This window comes from Nansenia antarctica (assembly GCF_963989245.1).
Source record: "Nansenia antarctica genome assembly, chromosome: 2".
In the NCBI taxonomy this organism is placed as follows: Eukaryota; Metazoa; Chordata; class Actinopteri; order Argentiniformes; family Microstomatidae; genus Nansenia; species Nansenia antarctica.
In genome coordinates, this window is record NC_137675.1 from 81,551,395 (window position 1) to 81,559,619 (window position 8,225).

General features: G+C 46.6%; 1 pseudogene across 1 annotated transcript; it reads left to right on the forward strand.

Moving 5' to 3' along the window:
* Nucleotides 1-7,374: 7,374 nt before the first annotated feature.
* Nucleotides 7,375-7,780, forward strand: LOC308149694 (histone H3.3A-like; annotated as a pseudogene). The gene has a single exon. The product of its transcript is annotated as a histone H3.3A-like (transcript).
* The last annotated feature ends 445 nt before the right edge of the window (nt 7,781-8,225 follow it).

Genomic DNA, 8,225 nt, shown 5'->3' on the forward strand with positions numbered 1-8,225 from the left:
TCCAGCACATCCCCAGCACCATCAACCTGGGGAACAACAGGGGCTCCGTCTACTACTACGGTATGCCGAGGCTCTGCAGGAACTGCGGCCAACTGGGCCATCTGGCAGCGGCCTGCAGGGCCGTGGTATGTAAAATCTGCCGCCAAGACCACCCGACGTCAGAGTGCACCACGACCAGACCTTGCAACCTGTGCGGGGTACAGGGGCATCTTTTCCGTGACTGCCCAAGATCGTATGCAGGTAGAGCCCGGGCCTTTAGGACATACGATAAATCCACCCAACCACCACCCCAACCCCCAACCCCACCCCAACCCACACCCCAACCCCCACCCCAACCCACACCCCAACCTACACCCAACATGGAGGAAGAGAAGGGAGAGACGGAGGAGGACCGGAGCTCGAGCGATGGGGGGGACGATCAGAGCTCGAGCGACGGAGAAGGAGAAGGAGAGGAACCAACCGTCCCAGCACCCCCTACAGACAACCTCAACACCCCCCCTCTCCTTAACCCCATTACCACCTCCACCCCCTGCAAAAACACCATGAAGGGGGAGCCGGCCTCTATTGAGATAGCCACCAGCAGCACACTGCAGATCTACCTCCCCTCCCAAACCGGACCGTCCGGGCCACCGAAAATCACCTCATCAACCACACAGATGAGGGGGCCACCAGGCAGTCAGTGGGGAGACAACCCCCACACCATGAGCAGCCAAGGGGAGGTGCCACACTATCTGGCCCCCAACGACCCATTGGAGGGCCTAATCTTCATCTGCAACAACCTGGCCAAAACTGGAACAAGCCAACACCAACAGCTATGAAAATAACAATTTCATCTCTTAATACCAGAAGCCTCCGGCAACCAGACAAACGGGAAGTCGTCTACCAGTACATCACCCAACATCAGTCAGACATGTATATCCTCCAGGAGTGCGCCATCCCATTCAAGGAGATGGACGCCACCCTGGAAGAGGAATGGACACGGGGGGACTCTCTCTGGTCAGGCTCAAACATTGCTAGAGCGGATGGTAGGGCTGGGTTCAAAAAATCGATTTCCCGATTCTGAATCGATCTTCATTGAATGAGCGATTATCGATTCATAAATCCCGAGATCGATCTTTCATGTTTTTTTTTGTTTTTTTTGGCTTACAGCTTCAACCCGCAACGAGATCTCGCGCTACAAGAATTTATCATATCTCACGCAACGAGAGGTCTCAACACTAAAATCTAAAAACATGGCGATGGCAGGGACACTCAAGTCACCACCAGGCTTAAAGTCAGATGTCTGGGTGCATTTTGGATTTAAAAAATATGACGATATGAATGAATGAATGAATGTGGACTTTATTGTCATTGCTACAGTACAGGTACCAAACAACGAAATTTAGGAGGGGTGGCTCCCCTGGTGTTAGGAAAGGGGAAAAAAAAAAACTTTTTAAAAAATTATCACAAGAAGGGAAGGAGCTGGTTTACATAAATAAAGGCTATGTACACAATCCACTGTACTATACTGTACAGATCAGTGGAGGCTCCTCCATAGAGGTGGAGGAGGCCTGGCCTCCCCAATAATTTGAGAGAAGAGAGAGAGATTTAAAAAAGCAATAATTGTATTTATTTTATTTATTTATTTAACAAAAAACATATATATATATATATATATATATATTAATATTATTTCCGTTTCGTTCATAAATCTGAAGTTTTCCATGGCTAAAACCCAATATTGCAATTGTAAAGCACCTACAGGCCAGAATCCCTATCCGTTTGTATTGAGGGAGGCCAGGCCTCCCCAGGAAAGTGGTTTCTCATAGAAGTCAATGTAATGCAATTTTTTTCATGGCAATATGTGATTGGCCAAATCACTGAAAATGGGTGGGCAGAGGAGGCCTGGCCTCACCATGCATTGAGTCCAGGGCTGAAAGATTGACATTTTGTTCGTCCAATCACATGAAGCCATTTTGAGAATTCGCCAGTCACTTCAATGAATGAATGAATGAATGGTCTTTATTGTCATTGCTACAGTACAGGTACCAAACAACGAAATGTAGGTCAAATTCAGTCAAAGAAACACTCGCCATAGTGGCTACGAGTGTCCTATCAACTTGTCCTTTGCAGGACACGTCTAGAACACCCATGGCTATTATCCCTGAAAATAATAGCTAATTTGGCCAAATTTGCTTAAAATGACCTCGGAAGTCGGCGAGATTCTGGCGCGATTTATACATCGAATAGGTAGACAAGATTTAGGATTTATTTAACAGTTTTCTTTTTAATGTAGTCGATTTCGTTTTATTACAAGTCAATTTAATATTCTTCTATAAGAACAGGGAACATTCCATGGCCATCGCGAGTGAAGCGAGCAAGCGGAAAATAATTTGGCCTCCTCAATTCTGGAAGTCACCAGCCTCCACTGGTGTACATGCAGTATGTATGTGTTGGTGGTCTAATGGTTAGTGAATTGGACTCTTGATCGAAGGTCGTGAGTTCAAATCCCGCCTGAGACCACCTTATTTTGCCCTTGAGTAAGGCACTTAGCCCTCAATTACTCCAGGGGGAATGTCCCTGTAATTCGTAATTGTAAATCGTTTTGGATTAAAAGCGTCTGCTAAATGGCGTCTAGAACACCCATGGCTATTATCCCTGAAAATAATAGCTCATTTGGCCAAATTTGCTTAAAATGACCTCGGAAGTCGGCGAGATTCTGGCGCGATTTATACATCGAATAGGTAGACAAGATTTAGGATTTATTGAACAGTTTTATTTTTAATGTAGTCGATTTCGTTTTATTACAAGTCAATTTAATATTCTTCTATAAGAACAGGGAACATTCCATCGCGAGTGAAGCGAGCAAGCGGAAAATAATTTGGCCTCCTCAATTCTGGAAGTCACCAGCCTCCACTGGTGTACATGCAGTATGTATGTATTGGTGGTCTAATGGTTAGTGAATTGGACTCTTGATCGGAAGGTCGTGAGTTAAAATCCCGCCTGAGACCACCTTATTTTGCCCTTGAGTAAGGCACTTAGCCCTCAATTACTCCAGGGGGAATGTCCCTGTAATTCGTAATTGTAAATCGTTTTGGATTAAAAGCGTCTGCTAAATGGCGTCTAGAACACCCATGGCTATTATCCCTGAAAATAATAGCTCATTTGGCCAAATTTGCTTGGCGCGATTTATACATCGAATAGGTAGACAAGATTTAGGATTTATTGAACAGTTTTATTTTTAATGTAGTCGATTTCGTTTTATTACAAGTCAATTTAATATTCTTCTATAAGAACAGGGAACATTCCATCGCGAGTGAAGCGAGCAAGCGGAAAAAAAATTGGCCTCCTCAATTCTGGAAGTCACCAGCCTCCACTGGTACAGATAGACGACTATCTGTCGATAGAGATGAGCTGGACAAAAGCAAAGTCATATGTAAGCTGTGCGCAGTGGAAGTTAAATTTAGTGGAATCACCACAAATCTACGGAACCACTTATTGAGGCATCACCGACCCTGACGTGAAACACGGAACAGCGGATCCGAAACAGGCCTCGCTGATAAAGACGTTTGGTTGCAAATTGCAATCAAATTCTCCCCGTGCCCAACAAATTACAGAGGCTGTAGCACATTTTATTTGCAAGGATATACGCCCGTACAGCGTTGTTGAAAATGCTGGCTTTCGAAAACTCGTCACTGTATTAGAACCACGCTACGTGTTACCGACACGCAAACAGTTAAGTGAAGTGATAGTCCCAGACATGTACGCGCAGGTGAAACGTGATATCGCAACTTCACTTCAGGTAGGCTATGTTTGTAGCCCCTTTATTTACATCGGCTGCAGTAAAGCACGTTAAAAAGCACTTTTTGTAGTGTCTGATTTAGCAAAATGTTGGTCAATGATGTTCATTTATGTTCCAATAAAAAGTACATTCATGTAACTGCTTTGGAGTCAATTCTTAATGTAAACATTGATATGTTTAACAATGCTACATGTTATAGGGTTCCTTGAACCATTTATAGCATTAGTTCTGAGAATCTCTTTCATATTCAAGCAAAAAATGTATATTGTAACTAGATCGAATCGGAATCGAATCGAATCGAATCGTGAGCTGTGAATCGGAATCGAATCGTTTTGGGAAATCAGTGGCGATACCCAGCCCTAGCGGATGGGGTCGGCATATTGGTGGCCAACCCCTTTCTTCAGACCAAAAAGGGGGAGGTTGTAGAGAGCGGGCGAATCCTGGTTCTGGACCTAGAGATCCAGGGTTCGCCGCTGAGGGTCATCAATGTGTACGGCCCAACCAACGTGGCCGAGAGAGTCTCCCTTTTCAAGAAACTTCGGTCTCTCCTCCTCATTCCCACACCAGTCTTAGTGGGGGGAGACTTCAACTGTGCCCTCCGGGATGAGGACCGCAGCAGGCCCAGGAAAGACCGATCCACTACAGAACTCCAATCCATCATAGACAACTTCCAACTGGTAGACGCCGGGGGCACCTCCCCGCCGACACACACAAGGGTGAGTTCCTCCGGGAATTCTTCCTCCAGGATAGGCATGTTCTTGCTCTCACCAGGTCTGAGGATGGGAACCCTGACCAGTCAGGCGGCCCACTTCTCGGACCACAGGATGTTGACCGTGTCCCTGGAATGGGACGGCCAAACAAGAGCGGGTAGGGGAACCTGGAGGATGAATACATCGATCCTTCAGGACCCAACAGTGGTGCATTCCTTCTCCAGGCGCTACCTGGAGAACCCTAAAAGAACTGTTCGACTCCCCGATAGAGTGGTGGGAGATGGTTAAGGCCAGGACAAAGGGCTACTTCGGGTCAGTCGGAAGGAGGAAAGCGGCAGAACAGAGGGCCAGGTTTCAACACCACAACGCGGCCCTCCAACGCCTGAGTCTCCTACAGCTGGGTGGTCTGGATGTGGCCCGAGAACTGGCCGAGAACAAACAACATCTCGCCACCCTCTACTGGGAGCAACAACAAAAGAAACAGTTCAGTGAAAAACTCCAGGGCCTGGAGGAGGAGGAGAAATGCACACGCCACTTCTAGCCAAAAGACACCCCCGTGCTGACCCCCCAAAATGACACACGCATGAAGAAAAAACTGGACAAGATGATGAAAGAGCTTCATCCAGTGCCGTCGTCACCTTTTTTTACAGATGTGTCCCCTTTCATCATTGATGAAGAGAATGGAATAGTCTACAGCCCTCTGCTGAAATGGTCTGACACCATGGCACAGCGACTGAAAGAGATGAGAGAGAAAAGGGAGAACCTCTCTCCCACAGATACGGATTCTGATGACCCATATGTTGGTGCTCAGCCTTGCTCAAAGAAGAAAGATGGAAAGAAGCAACAAGAAGACACTAGTGACAACTGTCCTGGAAAATCCCTGCACAAGAACGACCAGTGGTTGTCACCTTGCAGTGATGTGTCGAGACCAAAATCATTAGATCCAATTCCTTTCCCTGCTTTATCAGCTGAAGACGAAGGCATAAAACAAGACAAAAAGCCAAGGTTGACCAAAATCAAAAGAGCTGGAGTCAAGAAACAAATTTCTTCAGAGATTCCTGATGGTAGCAAGAGTGTGTTTACCTTTGACATGGCTGTTCCAGGAAACTCAAGACGATCAAGCAGAAGTAACAAAGCAAACCAAAGCTTTGACAAGGAGGTTTGGACTGCCTCAACTCGGTTCAACTGCATTAGAATACCAAGACTCACATTATTATTGTCCAGTGTGAACATTTATTTTAATCTATTTTCTTTTTCCTTTTTTAATGTTATTACTATGCCAATGTAACTTTAGGGCCCTGCAGGAAATGTTTGGGGTTGGGTGGGGGGGGGTGGGCAGAAATGTGTAAAAAAATAAAAAATAAATAATGGTTCATGTCATGACCTGGGGTTAGACTTGTCGAATTGCCGGGGACAAAGTTACGACAACGCCAGTAACATGTCGGGTAAATATAACGGCCTCCAGGCGCATCTTAAAAAAGCAAACCCCCTGATTCATTACGTGCCCTGTGCTGGACATTCCCTTCATGTTGTCGGTGTAAACAGCATTAATAGCTGTAAGGATGCGAGTGATTTCTTTGACCTACTTCAGTCATTGTATGCGTTTTGTGCAGCATCCCCTCACAGATGGAGCCGGATATTTAAAAAGAAGGATGTGAACATCAGCAGGACTCTAAAACCACTGTCCAGTACTAGATGGAGTTGTAGGACTGACTCTACCAAAGCGTTGAGAGAGAACTATAGTGCAATAAGAGAGGCCTGATAAGAATAAGATTCCCTGCTGGCAATTGAATCCGAGTTGGTCAAAGAGATGGACTTTGAGGATTTAGTAAACGACTTTGCCTGCGTAAAATCAAGAAAAAATAAGTTCTGCTAAAGGTAAGGCTTACTTATGATTATTTGGGGCTAATATGAGGCTGTGGCTATAGCCTACGTCTGATACAGCATCACGAAGGTGAGCAGAGTGGCAAAGAGAGAGGCGCTGTTTATTTCCATAATACCTGTAGTACTTTTCATTAATGCTGACAGAAAATATGTTCTTATTCTTATATGCCTGCAACAGTCGTTATTGGACTTGGTTGGTATTGAGCTTGTTTTATTGTAGTATACAGTATGTGCATTTTCCCCCTTTGTTATGGTTTAGCATGTACGTAGTCTCAGGCCATTTATGATGGAAATAATTAGCCTATATTTAGAAAGTCGTGTTGCATTGTGATGTGAGTTGCATTCAGATTTGAGCATCAGTGTAAAGGCTATACTACGGCATTAGGCCCAACTGTGATGAGCCTGTACTGTAGTTATATGCTCTTGTAAATCTATGGGTTTTGTAACCATAGTAAATATCACACTTTCACTTGCAAAGTAGGAGGGTGTGTGTGTTGGGGGGGGGGCACACATCAAGTCTGGTCACCCTAGGGCACCCTAGGGGGTTAATCCGGGCCTGCCAGCTGGTCAAAGCAGCCCACCAGGGTGAGGAGCCTGAGGGAGATCAGACCCCCAAAATGTCTTGTGTGGTCCAGGTGTGTGAGCGTGTGAAGGCGGAGGAGAAGGAGAAGTGGAGGGCCCTGCTGGAGGCGGAGAAGCTGGCAAAGGCGGAGTTGGAGAGGTCGAGGGAGGAGCGCCGTCTGTCTTTACTTTAGACCTTTTTAAAGCCTCACAGCAACAGTCACGTCATGTCTGAAGAGAAGCCGAAGGAAGGTGTGAAAACCGAGAATGACCACATCAACCTCAAAGTCGCCGGTCAAGATGGCTCGGTTGTCCAGTTTAAAATCAAAAGGCACACCCCGGTGTGAGAGCTAGTAAATACTGACACAGCTAGACAACCATAACATTTATTTCCGTGCGAAAAACGTTAATATTCACCCAAGGTGATAACTCGTTGCAATGGCTCGTACCAAGCAGACGTAAGTCCACTGGAGGAAAGGCTCCACGTAAACAGCTGGCCACCAAGGCTGCTCGTAAGAGCGCCCCCTCCACCGGTGGAGTCAAGAAGCCCCATCGTTACAGGCCTGGTACCGTGGCCCTGAGAGAGATCCGTCGGTACCAGAAGTCCACTGAGCTGCTGATCCGCAAGCTGCCCTTCCAGCGCCTGGTCAGAGAAATTGCTCAGGACTTCAAGACCGACTTGCGTTTCCAGAGCGCTGCCATCGGAGCCCTGCAGGAGGCCAGCGAGGCCTACCTGGTGGGTCTGTTTGAGGACACCAACCTGTGCGCCATCCATGCCAAGCGTGTCACCATCATGCCAAAAGACATCCAGCTGGCACGCCGCATCCGCGGGGAGCGTGCTTAGACGCCGTCTCCCTCCACTGCTACAATTGAGGAGCTGCAACGCTTCGAAGACACTGAAATAAAAGATGCCAGTGACCCAAACAAACTCCTTCAGTGTCCATATGACAAGAACCACCAGATCCGTGGCAGCCGCTTCCCATACCATCTGATCAAGTGCAGTAAGAATCACCCAGAACTGGCCAATAAATTGAAAACCTGCCCTTTCAATGCCCGCCACCTGATGCCCAAACATGAGCTATCACACCACATCCTGAACTGTGAGGACAGGAGATCTGTGAATAGCGAAGACCTGGACAGTGCTGAGGTGCACCTCTAAGTTCTTGAAGGGTTGGAGGCCTAATCAACCTGTAACGCCTTTTAATCTGTTTTTACAGATAGTTTTTTTCAACTGAACTCAAGGATTAGATCTTTGTGTTAACCTGGTCTAGAGAGCTCCCATTGGCTCC